At 34.5% G+C, this 19,761-nt stretch overlaps 2 protein-coding genes and 1 long non-coding RNA gene across 7 annotated transcripts in view; 2 read left to right on the top strand and 1 right to left on the bottom strand.

Moving 5' to 3' along the window:
- Positions 1-19,761, top strand: part of Nca (neurocalcin homolog) — a 98,309-nt gene that overhangs the window by 18,192 nt on the left and 60,356 nt on the right. The gene's annotated exons all lie outside the window — the stretch shown is intronic.
- LOC142986175 (neuronal calcium sensor 2) overlaps positions 1-19,761 on the top strand; it is an 86,996-nt gene that overhangs the window by 18,031 nt on the left and 49,204 nt on the right. The gene's annotated exons all lie outside the window — the stretch shown is intronic.
- On the bottom strand, positions 1,387-18,434 carry LOC142986627 (uncharacterized). Of its 2 annotated transcripts, XR_012960407.1 has the most exons (5): positions 18,054-18,434; positions 17,592-17,709; positions 4,105-4,357; positions 2,960-3,130; positions 1,387-2,381 (listed from the first exon to the last, which is right to left on the bottom strand). It is a non-coding gene; the product is annotated as an uncharacterized LOC142986627 (long non-coding RNA). The 2 variants fall into 2 exon arrangements; XR_012960408.1 differs by lacking the exons at positions 17,592-17,709; positions 18,054-18,434 and adding an exon at positions 12,968-15,847.

The raw sequence follows: 19,761 nt of genomic DNA on the forward strand, positions 1-19,761 counted from the left end.
TATCACTAGAGGACCCCTTTGGTATGTGCTTTTTAAGGTGTTAGTCAGTTAGTTACTTCTTTTGGATTAAGAGAAAGAATCTGAAATAATCTAATTGCTATTAAATGTCAAGTTTGTTGTGATTTGCAGTGTTAAGGTGTACTTTTTCGCATTTTTAAAGGACAGGTATATTATTTCTAAGACATACAGGTCTATTGCGTTGAGTAAAGAAATAAATGAGTTTTCCTTCAAAGAATTACCTAAGGGTCGGACGCTGAAAAGATGCTTCGTACATATTAATCTTATTGTTATTAGTCTAACAATTGTAGAACCCAAATAAATTTCAGTGGCTACAATAGTATGGACCCTTAGTTATTTGTGTCGACTTTCATATTCGCGTGTTTACTTTTGGAAAGTTCACAGTTAGGTTACTTAGGACACAAAGAAAATATTTAGAATGTAGCGTGCTAAATATCAAGTGCCATCAATAGATTCATATCAAACGAAAATTCTCCATAAATTCCATTACTATAACAATGTTTTAATTTTTCCTCCTTGTCCAACATTCATTCGATTTAGCAAGATTGCCTTGATCTTCTTTAACTTCATTGAGTATACCGGAAATACAGCCTCAATCCCTCTTCACACAGTAGAGGCTGCGGACGGAAACTGGTGTTTGAAAAGCATTGACAGACTACAGTGAATAAAAGTCGATTTAAAAGTGAGGACACTTGGTCGCTTTTATTTATTTCATTCAGCCTTTACTGGTTGAAAGCAAATGCAGTGTTAATTATGGCTTTTGTCAACGGAAGGCGAAGTTGTTCACGCTTGACTGTTACTACCATAATGAAAATGCATGGATTCCCTAGGAACTAGGTCGTCGGAGAGAATTAAAAATTCAAGGGATCATCTTTTCATATCTCGTCCTCCATATTGTTAGCGGAGGCCATTGCACCTCAATTTAAATATCGACCAACTACGTTCGAGGGAAGGCTCTTGATTTCCCCGAAATTTGTTTCACTCCTAACCTCCTGTTTCTATAGAGTGTTACGACAGGGTTTTCGAGACTGGTATAAGAGATTTTACCTGAGTTTCAAATAATATCTTTTCTCGTGTACATATATTATGTTTCAGCAGATAGGACCAGTAAAGCGTCTATTAATTTGATAAACACGTAGGTGTCGTTGCGTCGTTGTAGAATTCATCATTTTACAATAATTTAGGTTTTTGACAAATGTTTTCATTAATGATAAGACAAATTTTGAAAAGGTTAACTGTAAATCCTGTAGAAAGATAGGAACACGCACAAACAAAATGTTCGACTGTAGAAATAAAGTACTTAATTACATCCTTTGTGCGTTTTTTCTTCTAACTAAAACTAAAAATTATACTCGCTAAACGTTTATCGAGTATTTATCCTTAACTTAAAAATTACAAATAATAGAAAAATAAAAGCTAGGTATTTAAAAATACTTTTAACAAAAAGTTACGAAGCGGACTCGCATAAGATTTCTAAACACAATATTATATCTTTTAAATGCCCCAAGTTCGCGATCAGTGCATGGCGTAATGTCTTAAACGCAAGAAAATCATATTTACTTAGCTTCTAAGTAACCTAATTTTCCGTACATTACGTGCAATCAGGCGGGTGTTTCCAGGAAATTTAAAACAAACTAACTTAAGGGCGAAAGGTTTATGTCATAACTATCTAATCCTAGGCAATTTGGAATATACTTCGACCAGGCTTACTGTTTTTGGGGCAGCATCGTTGAGAACTAATCTGTGTAGGTTTACGTAAGCCATTTCGTTAAATACTGGCTCTATATCGAACTGAGCGCATCTGTGGTGTTATTAGCCTAGTTCTGGTATGATTTACTCCACCACGAGTTGGAGCTCTAATTTCGATATGAATTGACAGCGGACAAAAGTGTTTCCGCGACGCGCGCCTAAATTATACGTCTGTCAATACTTGCCACACCAGCGAAGCCGACTGCTGCAATTTGGACGACAGCGAACAATAAAAGTATAAAACACAGCTGTGTTGGTGTGGATTCGTTAACTAAATTTCATAGTTTCAGGACCTGTCATTCAAGTCAATGTGTGAAAATAAATAAAACGATTTATTATACCATAATTTTTATTAAGACGGGCTGTTTAAATGTTACATAACGTGGAAAATAACTTATTCTAACATAATTAATTAGTGGTTGGCTTTTTGATTTTACGCGAAAACAAAATTCCAAATTTACACATGCCATTTCACGTTAGATCGTATAAAATCTACATAATCTTAACACCTACTTACAATGTAAGTTATTATTTAGGTAGATACAACACATTAAATGTCTGGTTCTTCCGCCTCTTCGTTGTTTACGTCATCATCGGTTTGCTGAGTCCATTCTCTGAATAAAAATTGCAATGAATTGAAATGCAGAAGTCTATTCATCTTGGAAACTACCAACACCAACCAATCCCAGAATAAAGCGAAGATTATGTAAATGATGCTGTAGAATACCCGCACGAGGTAGAACATTTTTCTGTTTATTAATTTCCTTTTGAAGAGAAAATAGTAATATCGGTAGTTACTTACTTTAAAATGTAGAGCAAAGGTAACTCTTAAACCATGCACAACTTTCAAGAAGCAGTTTTTAATACAATATACAATTACACAGACAAATAAAATGAAAGTGACAGGTGTTAATTATATTACAATATCTAGTAAAATATAACAGATAGATATCAAGTATTCACAGAGCAGACAAAATAACACTGAAGTAGCGATTATTTAAGTTAGTATAATAAGTTAATAGGTTAACAGTTTTAGGTTTAGCTAGCTACAGTTATACAGTGATTAGTGAAAGTAATTTACAATACATTAATATTAGCTACAAAGATAACATAAGAAAGGATTTTAATAATATGGAAGAAAGTTAATTAGGTAACACAATTTTCTTCATTACTTTACTATTCATGAACATACCTGTACATGAATAACCAGGATCAGGCTGAGTTTCCGTTGACCTCAAAGCAGTCACAATATATTACCGTACGCACCTGACCTGTCCGCCGCCGTTGGCGGAGTTATTTTTTGATGTAGGTTTAAATAATCAATAGCCGCAAGTACCCAGTTTGATTATGTTCTACGTTCATCCTGAAATTGAAAAACCAGCCATTAATATACAAGTGCAGATATCTAACTACTTGTTAAAAAATAAGATCACAAGAACGCTAAGATTTATGTGCTAAGCTTCGGTTCTAGTCCAGCAGAAAAGTTAATGTCGCCTATGGTTCACCTCCCCAAAGGCCTACACCAACAGTTCTATTAAAACACTGAGGGAGATGATATCTTTTATTCATGGTCTAATTTCGCCTCCATTTATTCATTCGGAAAAGCTGTTTGGCCTTCAGATGTTACGGTGGCGGCTGATAAAATTTTGCCGAGTAAGTATCTCTTGTGCTCTGTCATGCGTGTAAGTAAAATAGGTTGACACGCGTATTGGCGTGGATCTAATTCTGAGGTACTCGCATTATTTGTTATGCTTACGTTTTCGATACAACAGATTGTAACGATGCATATTTAATACAGTTACAAACAGTTTTCGTTTACTAGCAAGGAATTTCGTTCTATTAAATACTTAATACTGTTCGTTAACAGTTTATAAAATCTAAACAAAACGCAAGCGTTCCTAAAATCCATGGTCACAAAGTAAAATGGCTGAAGGCGACATAATATTTGGCTCGTAAGAAATGGTTTATGTAATTACTAAAACATTTATCGCATTGCCGAAGTGTATTCTACCGTGCCTTTGAAAATATACTTCGTATTAAAGAACAATGTAATGTTTGATCATTTATTTAATGAAGCCTTATGTAGTTAGTCCAAGGTCAAGTCCTTGCATTTTGTTTGTCACGGAAACAATATTTTCAGAATTAACAAGTTTTCACGGCACTATTGTGGTTGTTAAAATTATGAGTGATGCTTAAGTTACATTTTATTACAAACAAAGTAAAACAATTTGCAGACGCGTGTTTTGCGTAATTTGTTGTCTTGATCTTATATTGAACTAACACACAAAAATCTAATGTAAGCAAGTAAACAATACGCAAAACAAAATTATAACATACCTTTAAAGTATATTTTTCCGTTGAAAGTGGTATATCTTTTCCGTTCTGGTCAAATTCACGACTGATGGCACTCCTTTGTGGCTGTTATTAATCAGTTCTCGATCCACTTCTTTCTTGCCATTTGCTTCGAAAATATTTTCCAAAGTTGTTTTGCCTTGTTAGTGTCCGCTGTGTCTCGTTCACAGCAGGTCGTTAGATCTCAATTCTATTACTAGAATTACAATTAGGTGCGTTCTTTCAGGAGGTCTGGAATCTGAAAGGAAACATTGATATTTTCTTACAATTTGCTTAATCAAGACATAATAGGAGATTGATTAGATCAATTTAGTTATTTACCCGTGTTTTCTAACCTAAATAACGATACATGTCAGTACATACTACATGAGGCTTATTATATCCATTGAGATAAGTATAAGAAGAAAAAGTACCAATAGCATCATGTGATATCGAATTTATTCATCATAATGTGATCGAACACCTCCATAAACAGCATGAATAAAACGAAGCAAAAGCAACGTTTTACGTTACGGTGGATCAGACTATGTTGCATTGTTATTGTAACATGTATCAAGACAAGGGTTTATACCTGAACTATAAACATTCCATCCAATTTTACGACATGTTCAGCACTGTAACATAATAACCACACGATACCTTCTGTATTGACGTCAGTTGCAGACAAAGCATTGAATGTTACAAGAAACGTTAGTCAAAACATGCCTTATGTGTACCTACTACTGTTCGTGTTGTGCCTTAACTAACCTACAGCTACACTAGAATTCCACAATAAGAATAATAAAAGTAGTGGTTATTGGTTAGGGTTTTATGTTCTATAATAATTGACTAACCCTGGAAACGATTGTAATTAATTTATATTTTTGACGTAGGTGCTTTGTTCAGAACAAACATTTTTACTTAACCCATACTAGAACAATCTCAGTTGATAGTTGATGCATGAAGTTATTGCAAACTTTTATTGTAAACTTCTCAAGCGGTCGAGAATTTCAACTTCACAAAAACAGCAGGTGCAGTTTTCGTAGCTGTTAAATTATTGAATACCCAGCTATGTCACTATGAATTCCAAATATGCGATGGTCTTCTTGGTGAATAAAACATTTTAGCTCATACGTGCGTGTAACGGTACTGTTATATGAATTTAAATATTGAAGTATAAACAGAACGAAGTAAATGGGCCGACTATTCTGTGTACTAGTTATGTCAACTCAATCTTAGATCTTGGTACCTTTACTCAATATGATTTCATTATTTTTTACATAATAAATTAAGGGGAAACCTAATTGAATGTTGGAATCTTGACTAAGTTGTCTATGTTGCGAAGAATACTTGCGGGAAGGAGACATCAATATTTCTTATTCATCAATAGATATGTGATAAAAGTTTAAACTGACAACCCGCTTGACTTATTAAGCGTCGCTGCTTACTCACACTAGTAAGCTAGGACGCTAAGTAATTACGTCAATTTACGTTAGTTTCGGTACCACTAGTTCCAAGTACCCACACCGGTCTCTTTAAGCCCCGACCCGTCGCATAATTACTATCAAACTCGTTGATTATACCTTTAATAGTTTTACATACACATGAGAGATTACATCTCATGTGCAACAGTCATTAGTTACTTTGTGTTAAGGCTGTTTTTAGGATTTCGATTTCGATAAACGTTATGTAGTGATGTGAAATAAACACGTCTTATTTCGTGCTTATTTCTAACCATCCACGAGGAGGGAGAAACATCAGTAATTGCCTCTCAACTCTTTTCATCATAGACAAAGCATGCCCGCCCCAAAGCACTGATTGCAATTTATTGAAAACCGGTTCCGCTACTTAATGTTTCAAAACAGGTTAAATTATATTTCAGTTGAAAATTAGTAATCTGCATTCATAAGCTGACAAAAATGCTACGTCTTTACAAAAATAATATGAGTATCATTCACCAATACTCCTCTCTAAATGTTCCGTAATATCCAGCTAGTCGTTAATTCTAGCAGTGTACGAGGCACATTCTGGCATATGAATGCCTGGAGGCCAATACTGCTATTACGTATTTACGAATTCGAGCACTGCAATGAGTATCGAAAAAATAGAGCCTTCAAACTACAACAAATTTTCCAACCGCTTCAATATTATTCACACTGAATAGAATCGACAATCCGATATCAGGCTTTATTTATGCAGTACTTTCTAGTGAAACTTGGTAGATATTCTCGGACAAATGATTTATGCCATTTTGCTGCACCCAGTTTTAGCAAGTATGATACGCCGCCGGCCCTCGTTATTTCATATGCAGTATTTTATCCTTAGTTGCACAATCTATGTAAATTCATTCTAACAGATTCTAGAATCTTCTTCCTATCAAAACACATTCATATAATTTATATTGAGTGTTTGTGAAATGATAATTTACTTTATTATCCTTTTATGTAAGCTCGCAATCGAAATGATGAGGAAAATACAACTTGGTGACACAAACAGGATTGTTTTTGCAATTAAGTTTGGTATATAATATTTTAAAACAATTTAATTTATATTTCTAAACTGGAAAGAAAATATTTATGCAAGAGTATCTCTTGAGAAGTTTTTTTAAAGAATTCTGAGCTTAGCGGAGCACCAATGGTGTTGAGCGGAAAACCGCAGGAAGTTGCATTGTGATGGTTAAAATCTCTAGACATGGAAATTATGTGGCTCATTACCCATTGCGTGTAAATATTTTTGTCTGACATAAGCACATTAATTTACTGATACTACGTCCAGTTGTAGAAACATAAATCCAGTTTTATTGATCCTTGTATATTCGTTATAATTTATAACCATTTTTGTAGGTACTGGTAACTTAGCAGCTCAGCGTATTAGTAACAAAGTAATATGAAATAGTACATAACTAATAACTATTTGATCTATTCTTAAGAGGGGAAAGGTGTGCTTTCAAATATTCGGTAGTAGGTAAATGGTCACGTTAAGAGCTCGCTCATAAATAATCTAGTGTCTTAAGGTACTTAGACCCTTGGGATTACTCGCCGAACAAACTAATAATGTTACCTACAAATTCGCATTGTTGTAGTAGGTATGTATTAAATATGAAAACTTATTATTTTTAAATTTGTATGCAAATCCCCTGGGGTTCAGAAGGTAACGTAGGTAAATGTATTTAAAACGTTTAGCATATTAAATACATCCTTATTTTAAGCTTTTATGTTATTTTTCAGCTTCGACGATAAAAGTAACAATGTTAAATCCGAGTTGGCTGCTTGGCTGTTGCCCTACAGTACATATTTAAAAAAAATATTTTTCTGCTACATTTTTGAGTTCCATATTCGATGAAGAACATGAAATGCATTTTCAATGAAATAAATATTTAAACAGCAAAAAACCACATCGCTCGTATTGTTTGCTTTGGTAAACCGATAAATCGGATTAAAGTGGGAGCTTTCAGAATATTTTATTTTTAGCCATCGGTCGTGCTAAAACAGGCTTTGTCCATCAGGCATGATACAAAAAGAATATTCAATATCTGTTATGCCTACACGGATATACAAGAATATACCCCGTCCGCAAGCAAAGTGTCGCCTATATGTAGTCAGCTTTGACCCTATTTGAGAGCATGGCGATACGTTTAGATTACTTACCTAATAAATGGGACTCTATTTAAGACAAAGTACGAAGTTTGTCTTAAATAGAGTGCCTTGTGCTAAAAAATAAACCGTAACTACTAGAAAACACTCGAACTCATTGTGAAATTACTTAAGGTACCTAAGACTCTCGGATACCTATGCTTTGTAACAAATTACGCTATAAAAGTTGGTAAAGATCGTGTCGATAGCAGCAAGTGTTTTTTATACTTGCCTATCTGTTTAAGTTACAATGTATCCTCTAAAAATAGCAAGACAATCTTGTTGATAATATGAAATGATAAGTTGAAAACTATGCTCATCATATTTATAGTAATATAGGTACAGATGATATAACACAAATAAGTATGTTCTTCAACGCTTGAATAAATGTTGGACGTTTTCTTTACCCTCTATGCTACTCGATAGCCAAAACTACTTTGTACATGTATTGGCTTCGGCTCATGACTTCGTCATGCAACGATTTTCTGAGATAAAGATTTTATAATAATGCGAATAAGGCAATGAGAAAAAAAAAACAAAAATTAGTGAAAATAAATTGAAAACACGAGAAAGTTCCACAATACCAACATCACAAAGACAAGAGTTTTGTAAAGTCAGATCCTGGAAAGGGTCAGACTTAAAAAAAGAGCAAAAGAATATTTAAAAAGTTGATCCTGAACTGAACGGGATCAATAAGATGAGTATCTCGTTCTCTCCAAGACAGAATTGATGGGTAGGGAGGCGAAGGAAAGTGAATAATATGCTAACTTAAATTGCGGGCAATAGCTAAATTGGGTCTAGGTACCTAAAAAAGTTCAAAAGTAACGTTATGACGCTGGATTTAATCGATAAAATTTGGTGATCTCAAAAAACATTGCTTAACTTTGAGGATTTCGGTTCAACCGTTTTTTTACTCAAATTAAGTTTTTTGATTGATACGGTACATTTATGACTCTTTTGGAATACGCTAATTAATTTTCCTTAAAAAACGTTTTGATAATTACTCAATGCTCCCGATAGGACCCTAAGCACTAATCACCCCTTTAGTGCTTCTCGATTTAGTCAAAGTTGTGTAGGATTTTACAGTATCTTTGCAATAACAACCTTTGCTATGGCTTTAACTTCCGTCTTTCAAGTTTTCATGCTTAGTCTGGTAAAGACAATCTTCTAAGGATCGTCACATAGAAGACGTTCTTAAACTATATTCGACGATGCGAATATTTGTCCAAAATTTAATAGACAAGACGCTGCTATGAAGGTTTTGATAAAAACGGGTAAAGTACTAGTAAGCATAGATGAAATCAATGCTTGTACTTACTTGACGACGGTTTCAAATAGTAAATAGGAATAATTTTAACGCGTCAATAAGTGCTACAGTAACCCTGCCTGAGTTAATAGTCGTTGTGTCAATCAATCGTGTCGCAGTCGTGTTATCTGTCACACTCCACCATTATCTATTCTGATCGAAGCACTCTAGTGATAATTACCAGTAATATTTTATACGTAGTTATCACAAGGTTAAGCTACACTCCCTATCGTTGTATCTGCATACTGCACTGGATTAAAAACAATCATTTTATCAATGTCAGTGTCATCTCATCGATTATGCGCCAAGGTTCTTTATGACGGGCATTGAAGGGAGAGTCAAGAAACAATGTGTAATAGATGACTTTCTAATATGTATAGTATTGTATAGGTACGCTTTTAATTTAATTAGAACATTTATCATCGAGATGAATGCACGCAACTAAGTTGTAATACGGGATGTGAAATGTATGCATGTGTACCTAATTGTTTTATCCACTACATTGCATTGCAGACGAAACTTTCAACGTATGATGAAAATGTTTCTCATTACACTAATTAGTTCAGTTGGACTTATTACACGTGCATGGCTATTCCGGTGAAACAAAAGATGAACTAACTTCCCTGCACTCGCAAATAATATCCTTCATTCGGTTTAAAACCGCTACGGAAATAGAGGTGCCTAGTAGCTCATCCCGTTTAAAATGAAGCTGTGTTTATTTTAGTTTAGCGAACATTTTGGCTTTTTTCTGTGATTTATTCGTGTAATTATTTTGAAAGTCGTTTGAGGCTTACTTAAGTAATCGTGTAGGCAGCGTATGTGTCTTTTGAACTATTTATGTTGCAAAGCCCGAAATAGAGCACTTGTGGTTACATGCTCAAACCTTATAGAGCCCATACTGTACCTACACATATACCGTTTCCTCAGCACTATGTGCCCGCCCATTTGACGTTGATATAGCTATTCCTGAGTGTTCGAGCCACGGACTGATGCAGTAAGTAAGGATATTATTGGTCCGGGTTAGTGTCCGTTATACTGCCAGCGAGAAATACTAACTTGCCACTGAGCAATTTAAAAGATCTGTAAAATTAAAGAAATGATAACAAAAATGAGACGAGCGACTGGCCGTGAAGATAGATTGAACCGTGAAGTTGTAAAAGTTTAAGTAAAAGATTGAGCTTGACGGCAAGCGTTTACTGCAGCTGAATTTGTGACAGCCGGAAAGACGGTACCTAATTGATAACAGAAAATATCCTTCTTGCTCCGATTTAAACAACATTATAAAAATTTTAACTTTGGTTTAAAGACGATAGCGTACCTACAGATAATTGAAAATATCACTTTAAAAGTATGACTTCCCATATTATTAATGTTTACTCACAGCGATGTAACAGTCCGTTTTCAATCTAATACACAATAATAACAAACACTTTGAAAACCGTGATAAGCTTACTTCCTTTTATCTTATTGTTTCTATTCAATACCTACTCAATCCCTGCAGATCTCAAATACCTACGCCCTGTGCAGTTTTCTCGTACTCTTTTATTTTGTGTAAGTATTAGTGTTATTGATTTAGCTCAGACGTTGCTCTGTTAATTTTATTATTTCCGTCGCCTCTGTACCGCTGCGCTGTCAAGAGTAAGAAAATTAACTAGCCTTGTTCATTTATTTTTTCATTTTCTTTAGTGTTTGCGCACTTAGTGAACATTGTAAAGAGAATTATAACACTTTATCTGATAATGTTTTCTATTAGGTACCTACTAACCTGTGTGCTAAAAAATTTTATATAAGACGTTAGTATTTAACGGTAATAAAATAATTTCACTTGCGCCAAAATCGCTGCAGTATCAGAATAAATAAATTGAAAGCCTGAGCACCATCGACATCCTTTCCGTCGTACTTCGATGTAGTTTAAAATAGAAATAAGTCCAGTTTTTAAGCTGACCAGCTGACGTTCTACAGCGAAGTAGACGTTAAGACCGCTCGCTGTCGCATCTCTTATATTAAGTACCGATGTCCTTTGTGAACGTAAAATGTAGGGTGGACATCGCATTTCCGTTCGTTGGTGAACAAAAAGCAGAAATACCTTCATGCTTATTCAAAGCAAATAAGTTTATAAGTTACAATGTTATTCTTTAAAGATATGAATAAGGACTGTTAAAAATCTGATGCTTAAGTTTTTCTTTGTGAGGTCAGGATATAGTACTGAATTTTTTGCGACAAATATCTATATAATAAAACATAATTTAAGCGTATTACTGATAAGTGATATTGTAAAAAAAATACAATTTATTTAACCAATGTTTATGCTATGAAGCTCAGGCGGTATTTAGGTAAATCGCTCAAAAGCGGCATGCCGTAAGCATGCCGAGCATGCCGTGAGCGTGTTTTGAGACAATAGATCTTGAATGTTTAAACGTTCGCATAATTTACTAAGCTAACCTATTATTCTGGAGACTAAACCATGTTAAGCATGTTTCATTGCTTGGTGTTCGAACTTTTCTGTCTAATCGTGTAAAATTCACAACCGCTTTTGAACTTGTTAAACAGCTCTCCAACTATAACCGAAAAATGCTCTAGAGAATACCCGCATTTCAATTTTAAATGCGTCTTTAGCACTGTTCCGTCTATTTGTCTTCTTTGGTCGATCCCAATGAAGCAGAAAAAGTGTGGAAATTTTATGCAAGCGAATTCAATTTGCTATTCCCAATTCTATTTGCCGTTCATTCTAATGTGCCAATGACGAATCCGATTTAATTACGTGACTGATTACATTTTTGCTGCACCAATAGTTAGTATTGATTTAACGGATAAACTACAAACATAGATTTAAAAAGGGTCCTTTTAAAAACGTTCACAATTGTTACCGATTACTAAATAAGAAAAACAAAACTAATATTTCTTGGCACCAAGTAAGTAGGCACCGAACAATATTGCAATTGCGTTAATAATGTTTGATTGGTTGCGTACATTCTTTTCCTTTGTCGGATGCAAATTGTTTTTCACATGATTTGAATTAATACAATTAGGAAGTGTTAATGGGAAAACATAAGGAAGACCGGCGAGGGTTTGCACCTGGGCACCTGTAACGACGTAGGCTACTACAATTACCTACCAATTAAGTGATTCCAAATATATATCTTTACAAGAGATCGACTTATAAGCGTAGTCGTCAAAACGAATTGCGTATTTTCCATCCTATTGTATGATGTGGTAATTTTCCACCCATTCTATAAGAAGAAAATAAAGCTGTTATAGAAGTTTTATTTATAGAAAAAGCGATATTTCCTTGAACCCGGAGAGCGTATGATCTAAGATTACATATCGTACATAAGTCAGATATAATTAAATCGTTATCAACCTCACGTACACGCAGAAGTATTTTGCTGTTTCAATTATTCTAGTATTTGGTATTATCAAAATTTCAAAGATTTTGGGAACATTTATTATGAAATTGGGTTTAGCCAGCGACGCAAGCAGGTAGGTATCGGACGGGTTTCTGAGTACTAGGTTACATTATTGATTTCTATATAGAATATGTCTCAGAGTACGCAACGAAAGGGCAAGATGGTTAAGTGGCAAGTTCGTCTTTGTCTCCGGTTTCAATACGAGTGTCTCTATGTGGTTAAGGCTGCTCGCAGCTTAGAATACACAAAAATAAAACAATAACATATACTACTAAACCTATAATTTATTCGCCAGCGTTTGTGTAGGTGGATGGATATTTGTTACTCATTTACGCTGAACTGACCTACCATAATGCCACTTTCTGCATTAGAATAACACACGTCATGCTTAGGTATATGTAATATAAATAGCTGGAGCAAAACGCGCGAGGCAGGTGTTTTATGCGATATAAAAATGTTGTCATATAAAAAGAAAACTCGTCAAAAGGAGCCAGCGAGATAAATTATAAATCAAGTGTACTTACGATTTCACGTGCGTAGATAAATCTCGAAACTAGAGATCCGATGATATGAGTCCTTATTTGTTGTTAAGTACACTCTTAACGGGATCTAAATCACTTAATCGCCAAATTAGTATTGAGGTTTATCACAGTCATAGTTCACATTTTCACCACAAAATGTATAAAAACACAATTTATATTTTTTAAAATGATAAATTTGTAATAACAATTAACGAGCGCAGCTCTCCACCTCGGTCCAGCGTCTGCACAACAATATCTCTTTACTCGCGTATACTGGCCTTTTACGTAGGTGTGTACTAATGAGAAAAAAGAAACCATTAAATAGGGTTCATATTACACATCGTAACAATAAGGTAATGTCACATCTTCTAGTAGATAATACCCTGTCTATAGTGTCCATGTCATCGTTGCAGACTAATGCTTTCCTTCAGACATAGGTATTATCTAGATAATGGCGCCCACTCCCGCCCTTTGGCGCTCACCTTGTGCCCTCAGACACCTGTGACGCCCTGTATTGTAAGTAGCTTTAAACATTGACAGCTATTGTTCTGAGCTTACGAGTTGTTATTTGTTTCATATAATACAAGGGTAACCAAATGAGAAAAATATCAGAACACCTTTATTGTGTCGTCTAAGGAAAGTTGCGAACTTTCGAAGTCTTAATAAAGTTATTGAATCAGTTTCAATGCAAATGTTTGTATTGTACTCCAACCTTTTATTTCATAAAAAGTACTTGGTCCCAAAATATTTTCTTTTATCCCAGAACTAAAAAGCCAAGGGTGAAATGAAATGTAGATACATTATATAGTTATGCTTTATTGAGTTACGGATCAAGCACAACACCGGTATTTCTTCGTGTAAATCAAATTTTAAAATGTAACGAAGAAATATGAAATCAAGACATTCAGCGGTTCAGCCTAATCTGGTTAGAGTAGATGGGTCTCTGTAGCCGGCCGGCCTCAACACAGTTTTAAATAGGGCTAGGAAGAAGTAGAAAGGTTATAAAAAATACGTAAAAAGCATCGAAGAATTATTGTATTTTTCATTGTATCTACCTACGTTGGATACAAGATACTCACCAACGTCGAATAGTGTATGTTGTACTATCGTTAATAGTGATAAGCTTAAATTTAATTTTGACATTTAAAACAAAAGGATATTTTAAGTGATAAGTTACATCACTTATCTTGTCAAATAACATACATACTTACGTGTTAAATTAGAAACAATATCCATCATTGATGTTCCTGAAATTACAACACGGGCAAAGGATTAATAAGTTTCCTACAGAAAGGTTGAGGTAACTTAATTTAAATAAACCTAGATATTTTTAAACAGTTTCATTTAGAACAAAAGATCTGGGCTTACCAAACTTTCAGCGGCGCTATTCTGAACGAGGCTTTTATTTTCAGTTCTCCCCCATTTATAAATCGAGACAAAGAACATTCTGTTTCACATACATTTTCCCCTCAGTTACAAATGAGATGTTGAAGACGATCGCTTGAAAGTAATTTAATTTGTTGCACTAAACTGACTACATTGCCCTCAATTGGGTCTGTGAGGATCCCTTATTACTGCGTGTGGTTTGATTTAGCTATGTAATACGTTTTATTTGTTCGATAAACAGTATTATACACGTGTTCGCTAGACCTCTTGAAGAACTCGGTGCAAGTAGTTATTGAGCTCCAATTAACAAAGTTTTGCCGAACGCTTCAAGTTGTTGCGGTGTTTGTCAAAATCGCTTAGAATGCATGTCCAGTGAATAACGACTTCGGATAGTTCTGTGCAGTAAATTGCCTTTGGAATAGTGACGAAACCAATTTAGCAAAGTTTAGTAAGTTTAATAAGGTACTTTTCTTTAACATGCTTTGCGAATACGTTATGTAGTACGTTTTTTTATGAAAATGGAATTAGTGTCTTCTCCTTTAGCTATAATATCCTTATCTATTAAAAGTCCAATTTTCATTCAAATCAGTTTTATTGTTTAGCTATGAACGGGTGAAGACTGTTTTTACTTTTGTATTATGACCGTGGAAAGTACAGTAATGAAGAATGGATAGTTTTCGTACTATGCTATGTATAGACACGTAGGAATATGTCCATACATAGTCCATACGTATTGGTATCCTTACACCAGTATAAAAGTATACACAAGATTTAAAAAAAAATGATTTTTGTAATTAGGAAGTAAGTATCTCCCAGAAAATGTTGACGCGAGTTTTCTATTTATCCAGTACCGTCGATGTATCGATGTATAGATAAGCATCAAGATTGTTTCTTAAGATGTTTTCCACTCGCGTGCTTTACCTCTCATTGGGGAGTTAATATTACAATATGCCTACGCCGTTTGCCTCAAGTGGAGCGGAAATTATAGCTTGACGTGCAAACATGTGTTATTCTAATTGATATGTAAAATTTGTCTCAAATTGCGAACATGGTACTTTTACACGCGATCGTAAGTCCCACTCTATATTAATTTTAACAAAAATCCAAAGTATTCGTTTGACATTCGTTCAGTTTTCAGTACAAACATATTACAGTTCCATGTTTGTTAAAAAAACGATTTTGATATCAGTTCACACAATAGAACAGGCCATTCACAATCCTTATGAATACAAAATGTTTTTCATATTTAAGAAGGTCTCTGTGTGCCCGACCGTAATTTGTAGGCATAGACCCTAAACAAAATGCATTAATTTAACTTTGTTTCAGAGTTTATATTTGTCTTATTCCTAGCCGGTTTTAGTTTGTGACGATTACAAGGACACAATAGTTATAGTGAACGTAGGTATTATATTTTAGGTCAGAAGTACCTTTATATGTAACTAGGACGATCCCCGTTGTTTCGCAGAGAGTTATATATACCTTCGATTATGATTCAGCTTTTACTGAAAGTAGTCCTTGCGTTCAGTTCTCTCGTACCTATAAAGCCCTTTATTTATAACAGTCTCGGTAGGCTTAGATTACATCTACAGCACTGATTTTAGACACCTAACAACCTCTTAAAGTAACTCAGCTTAAAAATAAATCGTTAGAAAGATATCCATTATTTATATCTTAATTACCGTCTATTTAACGCCTCTAATGGAACACTGACATAAATAAGTGTCCTAAATAGGCAAGACAGTTTCACCCTTTAGTAGGACTCGTGGACTTATCGACTAGAGGTGGCCTTGGACTTTAATTATAAACTTGGATCGTTTAAGTTGTATACAAAGCAACGTCGCGCGTCGTTAGCACCACTACTTACGTAGTTATACTTGGCCGGGGCGTCAAATAAAATTACACGATTGCACGTAAGAATCCACACACAATATTAAACTGCTTTGTTCCACGTACAACGCTGTTGTAGAACACGAGTCAGGTACATCATGTTATAGGTGGTTTATCAAAATGTGTTTGTTTTCCGCTCGAAGCTATTATGTTTGAGCGAGATTCCTAAAGAATGAAGCGTATGTGTACTTTATTGCATTAGTCCCGTAAATGGTTCACAAGGCCTTTGAAAACGTTTTAAGTGATCACTTTGTTCGAATTTTTACATTGTAAAATGCCTTGTCTGGTTCGATAGACTAAACCTAAACAATTGTATAAAATAATACAATCTTGTGAAATAAGAATCGTGTTATTATTAATGAAAGACTTCGGTAGGTGCTTATACATTTTTGAATTATTTTCGAGGAAAATGGAAGCTCGAAGTGTTATAATTCTATGATGGATACCTACTTACTGTAATTCCTACTCTCATTCATAATTTTGATGTTTATTGTATTTGCTTAAATAACGTTAAACGGCTTTGGAAAAAATGATCAAATTTAACTCAATTATGGTAGAGAAACAAATACAGAGAAGATTTGCTTTTATTATTGTTACAACACCACGAAGATGAGAACGTACTTATATTTTCTGTTTCATAATTATATTAAAGAATCCAAGTCTACAAAAACCATAAAGCGGACGTTATAAAGAGTAGCTTAAAGGCCAGGTTTTATGAAGGTATTTTTAATAACGTTTTTCAACTACCTCTATAGGCTGGAATTCTAGTGCAAAGTATTACTAGATGACGACACGTTCATCTCGCGAAACTTTCAATATTAAACCTAATCGCTTAGCTTCGGGAATAGTTATTGCTCTCTGCGTCCCAATGACACGATAGTACTTACGGTACACAAGAGATATCTCTAAACTACCCGGAATAAAAGTGTTCATGTGTTCACGTTCTCACATTAAATGCCTTCGTTTTATTTTCTACTACTCATACTGTTCTTGTATATTATTTTACAATAGATATTCTATTTCCCAATTCATTTTCTCAGAAAACACCGCTAATAGAATACAGTATTAAAACAAACAATGAATGATAGCAACTTGTCTACGAGAACCGTCAGGCGCTCAGCAACTACGCTGAATAATATATTTGATGTCCGTGCACTCATAGCTGGACATTTAACTTATGATCCTAGTTATGTCCCTCATCTATTTTAATCTGCTCGACAATATTGCCATCTTATGTATTTTTCCTTCTTCATTGCTTTTTCAGAAGCGAATAATTTTCTTTAAAATTTTATCATAATCTTTGTAGCGTCTACAAAATTCATTTAGATAAACTTAACTCTGTACTTTTACTTACAAAACCCACGAGTCAGCTTCTGTAAAATGTTTTTCTTTGTAATGTGGCTGATATTAATTGTCTGTACGGCCGCCCCACGTTCTGTGATCGATCTCGTTGCCTCCGCCGTGCTCCGCACCTAGCGAATATTACAAAGTGCGTAATGTGATAGTATCCAGATACGTATACCTACTTACACAATGAATATATCAGAGTACTCTCAAATGATTGAGCTTTTGATATATTGCGCACTAATTTTAGAATTAAACGCTCACTTCGACGAACATACCGACTATGAATGAGACAGTAATTTTGTAAGCTCTAATAAACGTAGGCAGACATACGTACACAGCACACATACTAATAGATACTTATTAATATTGACTCACAACCATTTGAATGAACTCGTAATAAGCACTTATTCAAGTCACGCACAGAGAGACATTAGGAGCCATATAAAATGAAAATTGCCAATAACCAGACCTGCCATGGTTTCCACGTCAAAGCTCACATTAGTATTAGCGGTAATACTATCAAAAGAGTTGTGTTAAGAAAAAAATAGTAGCACAATATAAAGGCAGTAACCGAGCTTGTTATTTGTGTGACACGAACGGTCGATATAATAGAAGGCCTGCGGATCAAGAAGGATTACGTGAAGTGAGCAACTCGAATTCCCACTACCACCGTAAATGCCGTGTAGCGATTTCTTGTTTATTTCAACTCATAGAAGGCAGGGATTTATATAATTTTATCTAATAATTGTATCATACAACTAAGATCGATATAGAGGGAAACATTAATATATTAGTTCATATTCGTAAGGAAAAATATGGATAAAATAACGTTGAAGATTACTTTCTCGTATCGTCCTCGCTTAAATTGCATATTTCACGATTAAATATTACATCGATAGGTAAGAATACATTGTCAAAAATTAGTTTCGACACTTAAACCCTCTGTAGTGTCTGCAAGTTATATTATATACATTTACGCCATATAATAAAACTTGCAAATTACTTACACGTCAGAGTCTTTTTGTTTTGTGCTAATTAAAAAAGTAACTAAAGAATTACACAAAAGGTGATTTCTGTATAGGACTGTCTGAGAACAAAGACGGCAGAGACGCTTTAATAAAAATATGCATTTCGACGCTAATTATGATGAAAAAATGTGCTCCTCTCGTAGAAATGTTACGAAGGGATCTGTCTAGATAATCTATATTAAGTAAGAAATAAAGCTACGGTGCGAATGTTTGAGAATTAAAAATATGTGAGCCTAGAAGACCGTCTAGCGTACATATATAACTAAAGAAGATTTTACTTTTACTTCGCAATAATGACAAGGCTCTTGCAGATTTTAACTTAACAAGAATGTGTCTTAAATTAAGAAATAATGATCTCAAAATATACTTAATTGCACCTGATCATAGGTAAAAAGCAAGCACACATTAACAAAACACAAGCCTAATGTCGATTTTATCGTGTATTTAGTTCAAAAAACATACGCAAGCACAAAGAACACACTCAGAACTGACTTTTTCAATCTTGCAGTCCAATCTATGAACTGGGTAGATATTGATCTAAAACGTACACGTGCCAAATTGCATCTCGATTCGACGAAAAGTCTGGTAACTCCCTCAGCTTGCCTAAAATGTTCGGAATTTCGCAAGCTTCGAACCGTTGCCTCTGTGAATCCCGCAATTTGATACGCCTATACATGGACACGCTAAAATTTCATCTGTACCCATTCTCAAAGATAGTAACATTCTTATTAGCTAATGTCTTAGCTTCGAATATACCTTTAAAAAAGAAAAGATAAAGATAATTGCAACGATATATTTTTTTCGATTGATTTATATTGTTTGAACTAATCTTCATTGGGTCAAGAGATAAGGAATTTTGCATTATAAAAACTTGAAATTTTCTATCTTTATTTACACTTGAGTCAGCAAATTGAACAGCACCTGCATCGTTTTCTCAAACCAAATCCTCTATTGTTGAAATCTTACAAATAAATAATCTGGTTCTTAGTAATCCTAATCGATAAAGTATAAAGATGTAGAACTTTATGGGACCTTCAATAAAATGGATGGAGCACAGCAGAACATCGACCTTTAAATTAACCGACCACTTCTTTATGACGTCATAAACTTGACGAGCAAACGTCGAACAGGCACTGTAACTCCTTCCTC

This window comes from Anticarsia gemmatalis, chromosome Z (assembly GCF_050436995.1).
Source record: "Anticarsia gemmatalis isolate Benzon Research Colony breed Stoneville strain chromosome Z, ilAntGemm2 primary, whole genome shotgun sequence".
NCBI classification, from domain to species: domain Eukaryota; kingdom Metazoa; phylum Arthropoda; class Insecta; order Lepidoptera; family Erebidae; genus Anticarsia; species Anticarsia gemmatalis.